The sequence below is a fragment of the Aedes aegypti genome, unplaced genomic scaffold (assembly GCF_002204515.2).
Source record: "Aedes aegypti strain LVP_AGWG unplaced genomic scaffold, AaegL5.0 Primary Assembly AGWG_AaegL5_hic_scaff_134_PBJ_arrow, whole genome shotgun sequence".
NCBI classification, from domain to species: Eukaryota; Metazoa; Arthropoda; class Insecta; order Diptera; family Culicidae; genus Aedes; species Aedes aegypti.
Genome location: NW_018734782.1, coordinates 20,109 through 40,216, shown reverse-complemented (window position 1 = coordinate 40,216; position 20,108 = coordinate 20,109).

The window sequence follows — 20,108 nt, the reverse complement described above, 5'->3', positions numbered from 1 at the left end:
TGCGTTTTCGGGAAGTGTAACATTTGTCTAGCGGGACAGAGGGATATGCTCCGCACCCAGAGTATCGACACTTGACTTGACAGAATATGCAATGGGACAAATTATGTCTATGCAAAGCTGAACAAACGAAAAATGATTTCGGTAATAGGAACATTGAGTTTGCTGCTAATTGCTATTTTATCATTAAAGTTCATCAAATTCGATGAAAACAGGGCTCCAAGGCATTTCGAATAGCGTTGACGAGTTTTTGTAACCGAGTTTGAAAAAAAAGTGGACACACAACAAAAAACAAAATTTTGTTGGAAGCATTGTGAGTTGACGAAAAAGATTATTAAACAATACATTCTTCCACCAACTCAAAGTTAGTTTCATTTATTGAAACAAAATGTGATGGGCAGATAATGGCTGCTTCAAATTCGTTTGAATTGAAAACATAATAAACACATAATTGGTTGCAAAATTATAAGCACGCAATTGCTTACAGACAGATTTGATTAATGTTTTTTTGTTTGAGGTCAATTATGTAAAATAACCGAACAAGCTATATTTTCGTTAAATTACAGTAAAATCTCCCTTACTGTATTTTTCAATTTTGTCTGAAAAGTTGAAATCTTAAGCTTTCATTCTATAAAAAAAAGATTGGAAATCGGTTGAGCTGTTCAAAAGTTATGATTTAAAAAAATCTAATGCGCTGAGACCTACAGTGTGTGCCGATAAAAAATGACTTATTTTCTTATTTTCAAAAAAATATATCTCAAAAACTAAAAAACATACATCGCTGAAAATATGTCAGTAAACGTAAAATTTTCTGAACATTCAAGAAGAAATGAGAACAGCAATAGCCCCTTTGGTCCCGAGGCCTTCGAAACACGAAAAAACGGAAATGATTGATTTTTTTTCATGTAAAAAAAAAACATTTTTTGTGAAATTTCATATTTTTCCTGAAAATTCAAAATCTTAGCTTTCATTTCGTCCAAAAAGATTGAAAATCGGTCGAGCGGTTCAAAAGTTATAATATTTTTTTAAATAAAAATTTTGCAGGACCGAGATTTTTCTGGTCACCCTATTTTAAAAATGGTCACCCTAATCAAAAAATCCAAAAACTCGTGTAAACTTATTTCAGATAAGGAACAAAATAGTAAATTTTCACGGAATTCGGTGACCCACTAGATCGGTTTTTCATGGAATGGCTGTATTTATACAAATATATATTATCTCTTAGTATTTCGTTACGATTTGGAACCATCTCCACTGTTTATTTTCTTTGGAGTTGTTCCACTTTACACGAGTTGTTTCAGTTAGCAAAGGACGCCCTCCTACTTTATATTATTTATTTTATTATATATATGTGTTTCTGCTCGCATTTACTATATGTATTTTTACGATTTTTTTCTAGGAATTTTGTATTTTTCCAAAGATTCAGAGAAAATTCCAAAGATTAAGTTATTACTTCCTGTGGAATTCCTCCAAGAATTTGTCTAAGGAATTTCTCTCTAAATATAGAAATTACCCAGGAATTTCTTCAAAGATTTTTTAAGATATTTTTTAAGGAAGGTCCAAGTCATTCATGATCGTATCAGGTGATTCTTCCATAAATTTCCTCGGTTGAAAAAATACCTGGAGGAACTCCTAGTTTAGTTTTTGGAAAAAAAAAACTCGGGGTAATCCCTGAGGAAATAACTGGAGGTAAATCGTTGGAGTGCTCAATGTTTTCTTGGAGAAAGACCTAAGCATCCTTTGCAAAATCGCTGGAAGAATTTCTGGGAGTATTGGTGGAGGAATCTCTAGAAAAAAATCTAGAGGGCTTCCAGTAGGAGTCCCTAAAAGTATTTCAGATGAAATCTCTGGAAAAATCACAAGAAGATTTCTTGAAGTTATTCCATGTATCATGTGAGAGGCAATTCTTAAAAAAGTTGCATTAAAGTCTTTAATTTTTTTTTTCTCTGGAGCCCGTAGAATTTTGCATAAGGATTCACTGCAATCCTTATGAGAGAAAAAGAGACTCAAGAGAGCATTTCTATTAAAATAGAGACCTTAGAGATCTTCCATTAAAAATGAAGACTTTCATTATAATAGATATCTGCTCAACAAACATTAGTAGCTGCATAACTGTTTATTTAGCTGAAATTTGTTTGAGAGTGGATGGTTCAACTCTTATCCCGTGGAAATGTTTGTTGGGAAGTCTCTAGAAAAAGACCTGCCAGCAGCCTTACAGCAATTTCAAAGCCTTACAGCAATTTCATCAACTCAAAACTGGTAAATAAATCTGTTTGTTGAACAACTTGAATATTAAACATGAATGCTCATTCTAATTTGAATTAACGTACCAAACGAATTTTGTTGTTGACATCGAATGGTGGATAATTCGTATTCCTAGACAATGGATGCAATGGCGTGCGGAAAAGTCAGGAAGGCAATCGTATTAGATACGTTTAAAGACAAAATAAAAACATAGTAGTCGGCTTCAGAACGGGTTACACTTCTAGTACTACATTCCCCTTGGTCCCTTGGTACTCAAGTTTGACAGATCGCAGTGTACTTTTCACGGCATTCTAGATTTTGCTCTATCACATTATGTTCCATAAAATTGTGAGCAACTGCACGGGACATATAGGTTATATCATTGTAACCTGCCCACCATGACTCTGAAATGTCAATGTCAATATTGATTGACATTGACAAACAACATTGAATTTAACCTGTCAACATATGAAATCTACTAAATTTAATTAAATATAAAACAACATTACCTACATAAATTTATATTTTAAATTGGTTTACGTTCATAAGGCATTTGAAATATTTTTTAATGTCTGGTAAAGAAAACCTTATAAAAACATTACAAATATCTATTAGTCTATGCTAAAGTATCAAAATGTTTTTTTTTTTTTTTTTTTTTGAAAGATAATGGCCCTTGAGCCCCACATTTGTAAATCCGGCCCAGGGTACAACATTACACATTTGTGGCGTTTCATTTAGTTCTTTTGAATTAATTATTGATTTTTTTTCTATTTCCAGGTAAGTCGCAGTAGCATTACAAAGATGTAGTCAACACATATAAGTGTACAGTGTAAGTACGGTAACTCAAATCTTTTTTTTTAATTATGGTTGACCTATATAAAAAAGTGTAGGAGCAATGTAGCATTCTCCATAGTTTTATATTCTTCTATCCATATGTGCTTTCATAAAAAAATCCAGAACAAAACCAACCTCCACCAACCGAAGCTTTTCAATAAATACACTATCGTATGAGATAGCCAATACTGTACAAAAGAGGAGGCGATATACGCACATTCGCCATTAGGAGGCATGTAAGATGTAAGTATATCGCCTCCACTTTTGTACTCTCATTCGCAACCAATCCATAATAGCTAAAGCCGTCATTTAAAGTTGCTAAAAGATTACGTGTTGTAATTAGGGTGACCATCTATTGGAGATTCAAAATCAGGACATTCAGGATCAGGATTCATAAACATCGATTCAAATCATTCGATTAAATCGGTGAATTGATTCGACATCTTGAATTTGAATCGATTCAGCAACATCGATGTTTTGATCAAACTTGCCCACCGCTAATGGTAGGTAACACTAGTTGTAATTTGGCGCAAAACCTTATTGTGACAGAACCACAAATTTTCGGCTACAAAACCAGCTTTGTATATATTTATTTATTTATTTATTTATTTATTTATTTATTTATATTATTTATTTATTTATAGTTGAAATTTATGTATATAAGTAGTAGAGTGGTTCAAAAAATCGTTTCTGCTCCACACCGCTCATTCGATTCTAGATCAAATTCAGAGTGTCCTCCCAAAATTTGAGCTCATTCGGATGAAAACTGAGACTGCACAAGCCGTTTATAGTTTATATGGGAATAACTATGGGAAACCAAGCAATGTTGGTCCATGTGCTCTTGGAGATTAGAACTATGTTGATACTGTGAGATACATTCTTCAGCTACAATTTTGCCGAAGACCGTTTTTAAATTGGACGCCCCAGTAATTAGCTATTGATTTTTGAATGAGTTGTAAAACTTTGGCTATAATTATTGGACTGTTCTGCAGGCATCACTGAATATATGCAGTAAAACATAGTAGCCATGATTTGTGCGTGCTATGTTTCGCGCCAGGTGCAGCAATGTTGCCTGTTAAGAAGTTAAATGAGCACTGCTGACGAATTTGTGGCTGGATATAAATCAATAACTAATAACTGAAGCGTCCGATTTGAAAACGGTCTTCGGCAAAGTTGTAGCTGATGAATGTATCTCACAGTATCAACGTAGCTCTAATCCCCAAGAGCACACGGGCAAACATTATGACCGATTGAATGAATTGCTTGCTTTTCCCATAGTAATTCCCATATAAACTTTGAAGGGCTTGTACAGTCTCAGTTTTCGTCCGAATGAGCTCAAATTTTGGGAGGACACCCAGAATTTGATCTAGAATCGAATGAGCGGTGTAGAGCAAAAACGATTTTTGAACCACTCTAATAAGTAGTTATACAAAAATAATAATCGCATATTTGCTGGTAATATTGGAAACATGATAAATAGGACATCGTTGCTAGTAATAAGTACATCAAGTTGAGTTTTTCACGGCAGTTAAATAATATTGATTGATGTCGTAATTAACCTTTAACATTCTTGACAGTACTGCAAACGAGCAGCGGACTTGGAATTAGAAAAAATGAAAAAACCTAAAAGTTGTGATCGGGTGATTGTTTTTAGCATTTTCTGTCAAGTTTCAAGTTGTTTCCATCAGAGACCAGCTAGACGGTGCTTTTAATGAACACGTAGTGGAAGTAAACTGTGTTGGATGATTTATGAAATTTCGACTAGTTACTTGCTACCAAACTATTTAAATATTAAGTTAACAGTGTTCTAATGTCCCGTTAGCAATTTGGGAGTGATTATTTATAAGTAGGTGAAATATTTTGAGAAAGAATGTAAGCCGCTGGAATGACACTTCACTGCCAGGGATTCAATCTAATATGTCCTTAATCTAGTTGACTTCCACTGGGCTCCTGATAACTTTCCTTATTCGTTATAAATCAGTAGCTGTTCTCGTAAATTCAACAAAAAAATCACAACAAAATAACATCATCAACATTGCGAATAAATTACTCAAAAACACTTATTCCTAATGGAAACATACGAAACTAATATCGGTTCCAATTCGGTAACGACTGTTTACATCGATCTGAAATGCTAACTGTGGCAAATCGTGCCGACAACAACCTTCCAAACATGCAGTTTCTCTCATTGGCTGCCGAGCGGCGACACTGATGTATGCATTCCACTTACTGATCGTGCTACGCAGGATACTCAAATTTCTCAAACTTCCAACACAAGCGCATGGAAAAATGGGACAGTCGCCCCACAGTTATGGATCAACTAAGGGTCATTTTTCAGATAAAAATATCATTAACACGTATATGCCTGAGTGAAAGCAATAATACTAAAACTCTCACCGCTCAGCAAATAATACACGGATTCAAATAATATATTGTCAGTATACTGGCTCACACATCTAGTTTCTAAAAGTGGCCAGAGGAACTCGGGAATATTCATGTGGCCGGAGCTATTCCTGTGGGTAACTGGGTCAAGTCGGGTAGAAAAATGTGATTTTTTGGGACATGCCAAGTTAGCTTTATTTATTTGTAATAGCAATCATTTTAATTTCCATAAATCATTAAGATCTGACAATCAACATCGCAAAAGAAGAGTTTTTCACCGTTTAGAGAGTACCAGATGTGACTACTCGGACTTAATGCCCGGAGGAACCGGCTATAGATTTGCTGGACATTGAACCGTTTCAATTCCCTTGAAGTAGAGATCAAATTTAGTAGTTCACTGAAATGCGTTCCTATAATCCTGACACAGATGTTTAAATACAATTTAGCCACTCTATCGTAAATTTGAGGCGTCCGGGGACCCGAAAATGATCATTTGAAAAATCAAATAAATGCAAAACATATAGTTATATAATTCAATCGTTTCTCAAAAGTTTTACTCTGATGCTTTTTACTTAAAACTCCTTGATATAATGGCCACATTATAGATGATTCCGGAAATTATTTGTGACTTGAATTTGCCTACCTACAGGGGCACAAATCCACGGTACCCTTTTCACCCAACCTGACCCAGTAACCCACCGGAATAACTCCGGCCACAGGAACATCTCAAAAATCCTCTAGCCACTTTTAGAAACTAGATATGTGAGCCAGTATATTGACAAAATATTATTTGAATCAGTTTTATATTCGCTGAGAGGTGAGAGTTTTAGTATTTTTGCTTTAACTCTGGCCTATACGGGTTAAAAAACATGGAGACGCTGTACAAATCAAAATTACCTTCCTGACACTGCAGAATATACCGTTTTGTCTCAAATTCCGAGCAGACTCATATTCCGAACACTCAGTTTTTGTATGGCGATGTGGTTGAAATGTTTCGCTGAAATATGTCATCAAATTACTAGGAAATGGCAGTCAATTACAATTCAATTTAATCATCTTCAAATCTACTTTATACCTCGGGAGTAGAGATGATTCTCTAGTTCGAGGCCAGTATAACTAGCTTAGATAAATTCATTTGCGAAATTATTCATTCGAATGCGATTTATTCGTGCTGTTCGAAATTTGAATCAAGGTGTTCGGAATATGAGACAGAATGAACACAGTGTTCGGCATTTGAATCAAAATGATGTTCTATACTTTAACCATGAATCAATACTAAACAATTTTAAATAAACATTTTTATTGGCTCATCCAACACCCAACAGTTGGACTTTGTGAAGAAATTAAAATTTCCACAAATACGAGCTAATTTATGCGCACCAGATGCGTTTGAAGTCACTGTTGGCCTTAAGTGTTCGGAATATGAGTCAAAACGGTAGTTGTTTTTGAGAATACACCTCAAAATTCAGGGTTATTTACCAAAATGGGTCGATTTTAATAGAAATTTCTAACGGTGTCCATCCCACATATGTGGATCAGTGGGAGAGGAGAATCCTTATTATGGATCAAATCGACTCATATTATAGATCAGAACACTATAAAAGCAATTTATCTGCGAGGTAAACTAATGGTGTGTTCGTGAAAGCGGCGTGAAAGTTTTGGCGTTTCTTTCGGATTGGCCTTATCTTTGATTCATAACTGTGGTATGGGTTTCAATGCCCCACAGTTATGAATCAACGCTTCTGGGAATACGGTTGACATTTTATATCCCACGGATGAAAAAAATATACTTCAGCATATTATGAATGATTGCAATGCTGTACAGATTTATGGTTTACGTAGGTAAAATGTGTTCTGCGAAATTGGACCTGTATTGGCTCGAAAATCAAATCGCGATCATTGGCGTAGCTAGGATTTTTTTCTGGAGGGGGCCTAGGGGGGGCCTAGCAAATACTTGTTTTACAGAAGTAATGTCGGTCGCAATAATCACGATTTTTACAAATTTGGTAGTTTTTACAGATTTGTATCGATTTCATTCATTTATAATTTTGTCTCATTTCGTGGCATATCAGTGATATTTGTAAATTTCAATCATCAAAAAGCTCACAAGGATTGTCTTTTGTGTTTCTCCTTTGATTATTTCAGGAATCAATGTGCTTTGAAGAGTTTCCTCTGAGAATCCCTACGGGAATTTAGTCAAGAATTATGTTCGCACTTTTCAATGCTTTTTTCAAGAACTCCTTTACTAGTTTTCATTGAGTTCGTCCTGGGATTCTCCAAGAGAATCATTCTCAGACTTTTTGATCTCATCAGAAAATTTCTCGAAGAATCTTTATCGAACTGCTTAAAAAATCGTTTGAAGAGAGTTGTGTTTGATCCTTTGACCTTGACGCTTGCTCCTGCGGGGGCCGGCAATGAAGGCAGGATCAAACATGTCGCGCGTCGGTCAAGTAAAAGTGAAAAAGTGGCGTGATCCGTTAGTTGTGTTTGATCCTTCGACCTTGACGCTTGCTCCTGAGGGGCCGGCGATGAGGGCAGGATCAAACATGTCGCGCGTCGGTCGAGTGAAAGTGAAAAAAAAAACCGCGATCGCTCAGTTGTGTTTGATCTTCCGACCTTGACGCTTGCTCCTGCGCGGGCCGGCGATGAGGGCAGGAAAAGTGCCGCTTTCGATTAGTTCTTTATGATCTTCCAACATTGACGCTTGCTCCTGGGCGGTGCTTCGGGAAAGCTCGAGTGGTCGTCAGTTGTTTTCCATCACGGGTCGCGCGCCTGTTTTCTCTGAGTGCTTTTGTGTAGCCGAGCGGACGACTGAGGCTGAAAGAGGATTGTTGCTGCTCAGTGATGACGGATCGGTTGGTGAGCTTGTTTCATGCTACTGTTCCTATTCTATAAAATATGTATGACTGAACCGTTAATCGTTACAACGGTGAGATGTAAATATGATGTTTCAAAAAAATATGAATGGTTCGTCACTGTGAGTGTCGACATAAACTCTGATTCATAAATTATTTATGTCTAATTTTTTTTATTCAATACACCTTCTTCTTTTTACCATTATTTGTGTAATCAAAAATAAAACTTTGAATGGTTCGACACTTCAAGTGTAGACTTCCGAAAGGTTCACTTTATTCAACAAACTTTGAAAGGTTCGTCACCTCAAGTGTCGGCATAATTTTTCTCTGCATAGATATTGTTCATATCAAATGAAAATATTATATTTACATACAAAGGTATCGACCGTGATGATTTTATTTTTGAAATTGTTTATCGGCATATCGGTCTATTTTGCTCGAAGTAAGAGGGAGCATGGAGAAGAAAGCAATGAATACTAGATGGATAGGTACCGTAAGGGAACGGCGCTAGATGGATAGGTACCGTAAGGGAAAGGCTGTCTTGGTAGTGTCATTCTCAAAACACACCCAAGCCGTTCCCATAGGGGACGTTAGCCACAAGGAAGTGACGTTTCAAGTAATACTGTTTCATATGGTATGCCCTCTTCAACATCTAATCCAATTTCTCTCGCCGTTCCCTTACGGTACCTATCCATCTAGTATTCATTGCTTTCTTCTCCATGCTCCCTCTTACTTCGAGCAAAATAGACCGATATGCCGATAAACAATTTCAAAAATTATATTTACATATAAGCATGTTTATATCTCACAAATAATTATTTATTATGGTCTAATCGCTTATCAAAGTGAATCCTGTGACCCAACGATCCTTCCCATTAACAAACATCCCTCCCAGTAACCTTTGTGGAGATGCAGAGGCAAACACGGTCTCCAAAATAGCAAAGGTTACATATTAACATTCCTTCCCCCAATCCCACCTGACTGCAAGGACGTGGCCGGCGCCGTTATTGGACCCTGTATAAATAGAGGCACTGAATTATGCACACTGAAGAAGATTATGGCCAATCCCAGCCGAACTTCTAGTTGATTCTTTGTGCATTTTCACTGACTTCGGTCAATCACGGAATAGCAACCATTGATATGTGTAGTCAGTCTAAGCTAAGCTAAGCTAAGCTAAGCTGCTTAAAAAATCGTTTGAAGAATTCCGCATTACAAATTCTTTTAATACTTTCTTCTCGAAGGTCCTCTAGGTACACATTACATATAAATTCCAATTGTCAGTTTAAAGTATCCCCCTGGGTTAATAAATAATTTGTTTAGGATTTCTAAGGATTTCTCCAAAATATAGAACAAAAATATATAGGATTCTCACCAAAAATGACTTCACAATCAACAAGCAAGGATTCATTCACGAATTCTTCAGAGAGTTCACCAAACAGTTTTTCCAACTTTGCTTTTTGAATTTCTTTCTAAGGTTTCTCTATAGAATTGTTTGAAGAAATCGTAGCAAAATTATCCAGACATCCTGCAAAATATTAATTGGCTCTTCCAGGTGTTACTTTAAGGATTCCTAGCAATTATTCCACAAAAATTTTCCTGGTGCAATTTAAAAGAATTCAATGGGAATGCTTCTTCGGCAAAGCTGTTCAGTAGCTATAGGACTATTATTTTTGCAGCCAAGAGATTTAATATATTATCATCAAGTGGTACAAGTTAGCATAAAACATTGATTTTGCAGATTTTTTAGAAACACGAAGAACAATGCATGGTTTGTTCTAATATATGTCAAAGAAACTAAATTCATGGTTTGTTTCAGAAATAACTATAAAAATAAAACTATAATTCAATTTAAAACGACAAACTTAAAAATTCAACGCGATGAATTGGTAGTGTGGTGTGGCTCTCAATCAGAAGGTTCGTGGTTCGAATCTCGCTTTAGCATATGTTTTTTTTTTTTATTTTATCGGGTTGACTGACAGAACTATAAATAGATAAGAAATGGATGAGCTAATCATGATTTTCGAGCATTCGATGCATGATTTCAAGCACTCAGCTACAAAAACATAAAACTTGTTTTGCTTTACGACATTCTGACTCATGATATCGTGAGTCCAAATCATGGTGTATTTTAATAAGATGAAAACACACTGGAATCCTGATATCCGGGAGCATAATCATGATTATGGGATTATATTTTCTACCCGTGTACTGCAAATGAATGTAATATGTAGGGGTCTATTTTGTAAATCGAGCAGATTCATGTGACTCGTCTGTAATCAGTGTCGATCAAAGTAAGCAGGCATATTTCAGATGTCACTCGTCGACTGCCATAATAATCCAGTCACATAGAGTGACAATTGTCGAGAAACTCGAGTGACAGAGCCGTGTCGAGCAAGTTTTTTGGTCGACAGTGACTCCAGTCGAGTCATTTTGATCGACTCGACTTATAAAATAGACCCGTAGTTAACAAAATGTTGATAAAATATTCATTTAGTTTTATTTTTTAGTGGTCACAACACCTAATATAAGAAATGAATATAATGTTGCGAATGATATCGGGTGAAGAAGTTTTTTATAGGATTGAATTATCGTTATGAAAAAGGGGGTTTATATTACTAAAATATTCAAACAAGAGTGTGGTGTAATTAAAAGATAAGGCCAGTCCTAATAATCTCATCAAGATTGTTAGCGAATGGATTTCCCAATTTATTAGTAATGAATGACATTCCAACCTAACTTCATTTCTATCCAATCCATATCTTGGAAAATGCGTCGTTGGTACAATGACGAAATAAAAAAATAAATATGTAATTTTTTCACTAGCGCCGCGTAGTGGCAAAATCTTGAAACCTTTGGCTCAAACAATGTTAGCCCTTATGTTACTGAACAACTTTGCCGAAGACGCCATTTTTCTAAGTGGTCAGGCTACTGAGCTATCCATTAAACAAAAATTCCATGCTCCCTAGCGCCGCCTAGTGGCAAAATTTCGAAACTATTGGCATAAAGAATGTTAGCCCTGTGTTACTGAACAACTTTGCCGATAACGCCATCTTTCTAAGTGGTCAGGCTCCTGAGCTATGCGCAAAACAAACATTCCGTGCCAACTAGCGCCGCCTGGAGGCGTAATTTTGTATCAGAATGACACCGCATGTCAGTCCTTGAGCTATTGAACAACACTTCCGAAGACACCAACCTTCCAAAACATATGTTACATAATTTTGCATTCTTATCCCTCATGGTGCAAAAAGCGCCCCTACCGGCCAAATTCTCAACTAAAAGGATGATCCTCAACTCCTAGAGGTAGATAGTACTTAGCACTAAAACTTCGCCAAAGACAGTACTGTACTATCACTTTTGGCATACGAGATATTCAACAACACCCCAAAGTGATGAAATCCCATAAGCCCTGGATCTCATATACGCTCTAGTGTGTCTTATAGGAGTGCGCGTAATAGGAATGTGTTTAATAGGAGACCCGCCTGTACGCAACCCTTAGCTGGCGGTCTTTGTCATCGTTTGAACCGTGGGAGGGTAAGGTAGGAATTTGTAAGGACCAAAGCTGTGTTGGACGCTCCTTCCAGCTCACCGTTTTGTAGCCCTGCATTGCAGTTTGTTGACTTTATTAACCTTCCAGTTGTCGCTCGATGGTCCATCACCAGAAGCACTGAAAGCGAGGTATTTTTTCACGTGTTGTAAAAAATAAAACAATTCTCAACGCGACTACATACTGAAGTGTTAAGCATATTTATAATATTTTATTGGGATCTTCTACAGAAACCTGATTGTCTGGTATGCTCCGAGAGTTCTTCGAGAAGTTTATCATAACACAACCAGTTCATTAAAAAGAATGCCAGAAACTATATTTAAAAAAATTAAACATAAAATTGATATATGTAGCAGTTAATTATGAAAACATTTACATTTAAATAACGGTTGACAGTTGATAACAGTTTCAACAGAGCAACGATAAAAATATCATTCTCGCAAAGGGTATATATATATAAACACGGTCGACACGCTTCGTGTCCCTAGATTTTTGAATATATCTGGTATGAATACAAGAAAAAACTATATGTTTTACCTGAGGGTTTGAAAAACTGCTGTTTTTGAACATTTAAAATTACCCTTTTGATTCGTATGCTCAGAGAAGCTCTCCGCAAGAAATTTGTATTTTTCACAGATAATTATTTTTTTATTTATCTAAAATCAAGGTGCAACATCTCTTCTGTGAAAATAATCAAAGATTCTCGAGTAATTTTGGTACAGAGAATTTATTGGAGAATTATATTATTGTTTCTTGTGGATTCTTCTGAAAATTACAAAGATTCATCTTAGCATTTTCCAGAGCTTTTTTTTCATAAAACCGCACTAACGATTCTTTTGGGATTTTAATTGAACATTTTTTTCACCAGGATTCACTAAACACTTGCAATTCATTCTTAATCTTAAAAAAAAAATCTCCAGAAGTTAAATCAAGTATCTTTCAGGTTCTAGAAATAACTCATTTTTTTGCGAATATAAATCTCAGGAATCTTCCATAAAAAAGATATATAAAAATTTAAACACTCTCCATTTTTTGGGTCAAAAACTACTCCTGGAAAAACTTAACATTTTTTAGGGATTGCTTTATAAATTCCTCTATGAATCACTCCATATCAGATTTCTAAAGTAACGAAAGGTTTGAAATAACCTTGTTGATAAGTTATTGAATAATTGCAGCTTAAACATACTTCGGAAAATAATCTCTGAATATTTCCGAAGTATGTTTAAGAATTTCTGAAACATGTTAACAATTTACCTCACAGAAAAGCTTAAGTGGTTCTTGTAGGATTTACTACATAAAAATCGTATTCTTTTTCGACGTCTTTTATAATAGAAAATGATCCTTGTTAAAACGTATAAATTTTTACTGAAAGTATTTGTAACTAGAGTCTTATATAATATTTAGTATGAACTCTTAAGATTCATGATACTATGGTGATCATATTGATGTAGAACCAATTTTTTCCTACCTCTAGAAATTCCAAACAAACTTTTTTGAAGGTTTTATTATCGACTATTTTGTAGTACTGTAGAAGTTTAACGTGAAAATGTAAGATTCTAATTTAACCCTTTCTTTCCCACAGCTTTGTTTGACAATTTAAACTATCAAAATGGCGTTTCAAAAAAACAAAAAGTTTTTACAAATAAGCTGTATTATTCAAAATCACAATATTTTTTTATTGTTTTTCAATAGTTAGTTGATTGTTTTCCAATAGTTTGGCCCTGAGGTCACTTATTTCGATGTTTGATAAGACAAATGAGCGAATAAAATTAATTCCAATCATTATTGAGCTACTCGTACCAATTCGGTTTAGCTACCGTTCGTTGAAAATCGGTGGCACCTTGTGCTACCTTGGGAAATAGAAATCTTAGTGAAAACTTCTGCATTACTTTGAAATTTTGTTGAGGAATTCCTGATGGATTTTCAGGAATTAGAAACCATACGCATAAGAAATCTGTAATTTTTCACAATTTGTATAATTAGATTAGATTCTTTAAAACGATGCTTTTTGGAGTATGGAAAGATTTGTACGAGGTTTCCTCAAAGCGGTTTGCGAAGGAATCAGAAACATTAAAAATGTTGAAGCAAGTTCGAACAATAGGTGGGCAATGTACAATGGAAGATAATTTATAATATCTTCTCTACAGGTAAATTACAGGATAGTAAAATATTCTCTAATGAATTAACAAATAAAACAAATTTCTCAAGGTCCATCAGAATCTTTTTATCCTTAAAAGCTATCCTTCCTTGATTTCTAGTTTTCCAGAATTCTGCCAGAAAGCCTCTAGAAATTACGCTTTCGTATCGGACAAAAATTCAAACAAGAACCAATTTCTAACGAAGTGTTTTATGGAAAATCAATAAAATTTCTTTATGAATATCTTAATACATTTTCTCCTTCCCAGTTTATTTTGCTACAGACTCCTCTACCGCTATGTTTATTTCGAAAGCAAAATTTTCCTGGGGGTTTTCAAACAAATTTCCTCTAAAGATTCGAGGGTAAGAGAACATTTTGAAAACATTTTTTTTTACATTCTTGAATGATCCGGGGATTTGGAACCAAAATTTCTAAAAAAGAAAACATAGAAAAGTTTTTGACGCAATTTGTGAAATATTTTAGAAATATTTCTCAAACGACTTGAAATTTGCGGAAGAATTTGTAATAAAATTTTTGGGGAAAACTATTTAAAGCAATTCAAAGAAGAATTTGTAATAGAACTTTCAGCGATATACCTCTGAATTAGATTTAACAGAATTAATGATTTTTTGGAGGAATTGCGAGCGAAAACTTTTTGAAAGATAAAGTAACATTTTTAAGGTAAATCTGGGAACATTTTCCGAAACCAATTTGATAATAAAAAGTTGACATAGGAGTGGATGTCCACCAGGATGAATTCGCTTTGAAAGTATGAACAAGTCCATCAATATTGTTTGACTTATTTCGAAAAGATTTGCAAAGTTCTGAAGCCCCCCTTAAATATTCCTTGAGGTATTTGATTAAACTAAAATTTTATAATGCATATCGAAAAGCTTTTTGAAAAATTGTGCTACAAATTTGTTGAATATTAATCAAATAATTTTGGAATTAATAATCTTTCTTGAAAAAATATGTTCAAGCAATAAATTTATTCATGCAAAACTACTTAAAAATTGAATCAAAATCAAAGAGAGCTAAGGTCACTATGGTCGATTTTGTTACATTTTTTTCACGCCATGTTAAATTTCTACCATTTATTTGAGAAAATTTGGCCATGCCGAAATTCCTTGAAAAATTCTTATTTTTCGACAAGAATTCCCGCTATGTATTGTCTGAGAAATTCCTATAGTAACTTTGTCTATTTTTTCAATTTTTTTTTCGGACATCATACGAGTTGAAGTTAAATGGATTTCTTTAGTGGATTCTCATAAGGGTAATCATCATCCACCACACACCTCGAGCAGGGTATCCTCCAAAAACATGAGAAATCAGACTGCAGTACTACTCTATGCTGAAACAGAATTAATTGGATTGTTCAGAAAAAAAAAAAACTAATTTTTGGGATCAAACTTCCACTTTTTCATACCACGATATTTTTGGTAATGGATATGTCAGAAAAATTGTGCTTACCGCATACAACATAAAGCTAGTTCTAACAGTAAAACAATCGATCGACAGCCGGACGGATAAGCTTTCGGTTGTCGCGTGATTCACCAAAGTCAGAACTATCCACGCTTGATGCTGTATAAGACAAGCGAGGTTTTCTCGCTATAGTGTTCTACAACATAAAATAACGTAACTACTGAAGAATTTTTGTCAATAACAAGAGTCATGTATCTAGATTGATTCAGAAGATTTTTGCTGCAAGTTAAATGTTTGTTTGTTTTTTAATTTTTTAATTTTATTATCATCAAAAATTCTGGGGGGGGCCTGGATGGTTCTGAAGGGGGCCAGGCCCCCCTGGCCCCCCCTGTTCCTACGCCAATGATCGCGATTATTTTTTCAAATCGACATAGGTAAGTAACTTTCATACAGTTTCTGAGAAAATTATTAAGAAGAATCACAACCTGTCTTCTAAAATTGTATTAAATGAAATCAACTTCTTATTATTTTTTCGTCGTTTGCATCTCATAAATTTTACACGTGGTCAGCTCGCGTAAAAATCTTCCCACTGGACGAGGATTTTGTTTTGAGTTCTTCGTGCTAGCCGAACGATGGCATTCAAAACTCTCAGTTAATAAGTGTGGAAGTTCTCATAGTACATTGAGCTGAGAAGAAAGCTCTGTCTTAGTTCAAGCGTAACGCTAGAAGGAAAAGGAAGTGTGCTAACCTGTAGGAGAGGAAGTGAGTGCTTACCTCATTGAGTGCTGAGCTCCAAAAGTGTCATATTTTTTTATGTTAAAAAACCGGAAACGATCAATTGGCGGTATCAAAATACAAAAATAGATACAAATTGTGCGTGAGTATGAAAACTCATAGATTGATTCATGTCCATTTCTGTCGAACAACATCGGAAATGATCCCTTTCAACACGCACTTTTGTCGAGCGCACGATTGCTAGAACCCCATAAAAATATGATTACTCTGCCACGATGGACACGCACTCGGCCGCAGAATCGTGATCACTTTGTATTAAAAGTACATTTGATTTTATTACAATTTATAACTGCACGTCGCAACCGAAACGCGTGCGGTGACACTTACTGAACTTACCGAAGAATTCCATAAATCATAAGCCGTAATGTATACGCGAAACCTCCGGGAGCGTGTGGCGCCAAACTCCCATCCGTCGCGCCAGGCCGTCAATCGCGAACCAGGTCCGCAGGCAGGCCCGGAAAGAGAAACGGCTCTGGCATCATGATCCGAGCATATGTCATCGTCGAAATGCGTTCGTGAGTCGTCGCCACAACCGCCTCCCGGTCGATGCGATGTGGGCAACATTTTGAATGACAGACACCCACAACATCAGCCGCGACGACACGACGACAACCAACATCGGCGGTTAACCGCGCGAGCATTTACTTCCCAGAACTCCACCGAAATAAATTGGTACGAGTTCGTTTGGTTTAGAATTTTTAAATAGCCTGCGGTGGATACTTACTGCTGAACGGGTCGAAGCATGTATGTTATGCTAGGGTTTCTGGAAAAGGTATTTGCAGAGATCGAAGCAGACTTACACATTTGCTCCTACACATTTAATACCTTCAGTAAAAAATACAAACTTTCATATAAGTTGAGGGGTCCAAACGCGAAAGGGGTGTATGTGTCATTTTGGTCAGTAATTGAGTCAAGTACTTTGAAATATTCTTCTGTTTCCAAGTTTTTGAACGGTATTCTTAGGTGATTTTTCCGAGTGGTGTGTGATTCGTTGAGCATGTTGAAAGCTCCTTTGTGGGCGAACGATGGAATCCGGATCAGAGTGATTGGTGCTCTGTGTCATCAGAGCGATTTTTTTACATAAAAAAAAAAGCAAAAGTGTATGACTGCACATTTAATCGTTACAATGATGGGACGTAAATTTCACATTCACCTTCACGACAAATCCTTTCGTCTGAACTATGCACAACAGAAATACTTCTGTTACTTTGTAGTCATATTGTAGATTCGATTACACCTTGATAAGAGTCTTAAACATTGTACCCCCAATCGGGAAGCATCTTCGCCAATCGACCATTTGCATCGGTCCACGCATGACTTCACTCAACTAGATAATTAAATTAGGCGACATTCATTTTTTTGCACTTGTCTTGGTTTTCGTTCAAATAATTCACTAATTTGGAACAAGTTTTCCGATGTGGTGGCAATATTGGTCAAGCAAACTAAACAATAGGATATACCTACTCGAAAAAATACGTCCAATCTTACTTTCACAGTCTACTTATTATACACGGCAAATGAAGGGAGGTGCTACTAATTGATTGTTCTCGTCAATATTTGTTTAATTTAATCTAGACAATAGATAAATCGAAAGACACAATAATAACCACCAACACACACCTCGCCTTCACCAATCAATCAACCATTTTCATTAGGTTTTACAGACACATTGCTAACTCATCCTTGCTTATCGCATTCTCAGCTAGCTATGGCTGAACGCACCATTAAATATTAATGTGATCAATAGTTACAATGTGAACAAGCTTGAGTTTTATTTTGTGTGATAATAAAAGTATATGGTTGCAACCTTAAATCCATCAATCTAGTTGACGTATGTTAATAATCAATGGAATTTGGTTCGTCAAAAATGCACCGATCACCAATCCCATTTTTTTGTGTGTGAAAACGAAATGTCACAGATTCTTAAAATAGAAGTTTTTCAGATTTTTAGAAATATGGTGCATAAATATTGAGAAATAGAAAAAGTTAACGCGATTCAAATAACTTTTTCTCAAAATTAAGTTTTACATCTGGATAAGCCATTATTTTAGTGGTAAAATTTGTTAAATTATTCGCAACAACATGTTATATCGTGTATCTTAAGGTGAAGATAAAACGAAGCCATACCTCAAATTTTCAAGAGCACAAATCTGGAAAACCATACATCCGTTTGAGCAGAAAACTTAATCGATTGGTCACTAGCTGGGGGTGACCCATCGATTAAATTTTCAGCTCAAACGGCGTGTTCGGCTCTCCAGATGTGTGCTCTTGAAAATTTCAAGTTTGGCCTCGATTTATCTTCACCTTAGCGACCATCTTCACCTTAATGAGACTTTATCAAAAGTTTAAGGAATCCTATACAGACTTTGACAGCATTGTAGCACCAGAGAATATGATTATACTAGAGAAACGCCGAGAGGATTTTGACTTTGTTTATAAACAATATTTGCAATGACTATTAATAATTGAGGTCATTTAAACAATATTTTAGTGTGCGTGTCATCCTGTCCAGTCGCCATAAGAAACCATGACGTTATTTTCGAATCGCTTTTCACTAACACATATCCATCGTCTCTTTTGCGTAACATCTCTTTGAGTCTCATTAAATTTGCTCGATTGGAACCACGTTTGACTGTTCAATTGGAACCTTTGGTTTCAGAATCCGCGCTTCTCTATATAAACAAATTCTCTGTGTAGCACCACTTAACAAAATGTGTACACTATCGGTCTATAAATACTGAGATAAACAGTTTATTCACTTCCTATTTAAAATATACAGCATTCACTATAAAGTACTAATAGTTCTATTTTTCTTATCAATTCCTCATACAAACACACTGACAAAAACTCGACTTGTCGCTATAACACGTTCCATCCACAAATTGTACTTTCTCAACATGGCGATCCCCCATTCCCGCGCACCATTTCCGGATCCATTCCAGATGGTTTCGCCTTCTCGCAGGAGGAAGGTGGGAACGTGACGCAAACCGACGTTATCAGAGCCTACGACACCAATCTGCCCAAACCGGATGGGAACTGAGAGTGCCCACTCGATTTCTACTACGAAAACTATTTTTCCGTGTGCTAAAGCGGAAACGCAAACGTCACCACACCATAACCACTTGTACTACCATCAACAACAGCAGCAGCGTCGTCGTCAAAGCGGAAGTCTCCTGCATATGACCTGATGCCCTGTCCGACCTAAAGGACGCTGAAATAGCAACACTGTTGGATGCAAAAATGTGTGAATGTATCTAGAAAGTAAGGCAAAGTCGCTTTCATTTATATAAAGTATAATATTTGTGAACGTCAGAATACAAATTGTTTAACGTGTTAGTGGTCAGGGTATATTTATACTACAGGAAAACTGAGATTATTTATTTTATGTAAAAGTATTTATAGCAGTTAGTATGTGTATAGTTTTTTAAGTTGGCGGTTAGAACTTTGAAGGTGTTTAAAATGGGAAAATTCAGCAACAACGTTAATATCGAGAAAAGTATTATTTTTGTACCAAAAAGAATACAAAACAAATCAACTATACAAAATATAGAAGCTTTTTGTCTTATTCTTGTAGAACTTTCTTTCGAAAAACATTTTTTTAATTCCATGTTTTTCGGAAACTTTGACTAGAAACTTTTTTTACTTGCTGTAATCAGTTTAGTTCTCTACAAACACAAGTTAACATCAGTCAAATCGTCAAAAGTTATGAGGAACATTCTTAGCTAGGTGGAAAGATTTCTATATACTAATAGCAGAACATGCACTTTCACTTACAACCAGCCCAAAAAGATGCAAATCTTAAACGTAAAATAAAGAATTTGTTCGCGCCTTGTCAAAAAACATAATTCTATCTAACAAAACATTGGAAAATAAATTACTTAACGTAATAAGTAGATAT